Source organism: Orycteropus afer, unplaced genomic scaffold (assembly GCF_000298275.1).
Source record: "Orycteropus afer afer isolate SDZICR_OR568_19922 unplaced genomic scaffold, OryAfe1.0 scaffold00916, whole genome shotgun sequence".
NCBI classification, from domain to species: domain Eukaryota; kingdom Metazoa; phylum Chordata; class Mammalia; order Tubulidentata; family Orycteropodidae; genus Orycteropus; species Orycteropus afer.
In genome coordinates this window covers 322,473-324,097 of record NW_006922503.1, presented here as the reverse complement: position 1 = coordinate 324,097, position 1,625 = coordinate 322,473, and positions in this window count along the sequence as shown.

Below are 1,625 nucleotides of genomic sequence, written 5' to 3'. Positions count from 1 at the left end.
ATTGGACATTTCAAAAAGAGCAATAGGGCAAGAAAGGGAAATAAAAGACACTCGAAATGATAAAGAAGAAGTAAAAATATCTCTATTTGAAGATGGTATGATTCTATATACAGAAAATCACAGCATCCACAAGAAAACTTCTAGAGCTAATAGGAATTCAGCAAAGTTGCAAGTCATAAGGTTAACAAACAAAAATCAGTTGAGTTTTTATACGCTATCAGTGAGAAATCTGAAAGTAAAATTAAGGAAATAATGCCATTTACAATAGCATCTAAGAGAATAAAATACCTAGGAATAAATCTAACCAGGAATATGGGATGCTTACACAATAAAAATTAAAACACTGCAGAAAGAGATTAAAGATTTAAACAAATGGAAAAATGTCCCATATTCGTGGATTGGAAGAGTTAATATTGTTAAGATATTAATACTACTCAAAGTGATCTATAGATTCAATATAATCACAATAAAAATTCAATCTTCTTTACAGAAATAGAAAAACAAATCCTCAATTTTATATGGAATGGCAAGAGGCCTTGAATAGCTAAAGCAATGTTGAAAGAGAACAACAAAGTAGGAGAACTCACATTTCTTGATTCCATTGACCAGTGGAACAGAATTGAGAACCCAGAAGTAAATCCATCCACCTATGGACAATTGATCTTTGACAAAGGGCTGAAACTCATTAAATGGAGAAGAGATAGTCTCTTTGATGCTGGCAAAAGTAGATATCCATTTGCAGAAAAATGAAACAGGATCCATAACTCACACGATACAAAAAAACAAACTCACAATGGATCAAAGACCTGAATGTAAAACCTAAAACAATAAAGACCATCAAATAAAAAATAGGAACAAACTTAGGGTCCCAAATACATGGCATAAATACACTATCAAACATAAATAAAAAGGCACAAACACCAGAAGAAAAACTAGATGACTGAGACCTCCTAGAAATTAGACACTTATGCTCATACAAAGCTCATACCCACATTAAAAGAGAACCTACAAACTGGGAAAAAGTATTAGTGACAACATATTGGACAAGGGACTAATTTCTAAAATTTATAGAAAATTGTAGCACTTCAACAACGAAAAATATAATCTAATTAAAAATAAGCAGAGGTTGTGAATAGACACTTCACCAAACGACATTTAGGAGCTAACAAACACCTGAAAAATTGCTCACGATTATTAGCCATTACCAAAAATAAATAAATAAATCCTCTCCTATCAAGTGGATTCTGACTCAATGCAACCCTACAGAGTAGAACTGCCCCATAGGGTTTCCAAGGCTGTAAATCTTTGCAGACGCAGACTGCCTCATTTTTCTCCCATCGAGCAGCTAGTAGGTTCAAACAACCAACTTCTTGGTCAGCAGCCTAAGGTCTTAACCACTGCACCACCACAGCTCCTTCATTAGCCATGAAAATCAAAACAACAATGAGACTATCATCTCACCCCAGCATCAATAGCAAAGTTCAAAAATACAGAAAACAGCAAATCCTGGTGAGGGTGTGGAGAGATTGGAACTCTCATACATTGTTCATGGGACTGAGAAATGGTACAAGAACTGTGGAGAACAGTATAGTGCTTCCTTAATAAGTTGTAAATGGAAATACCAT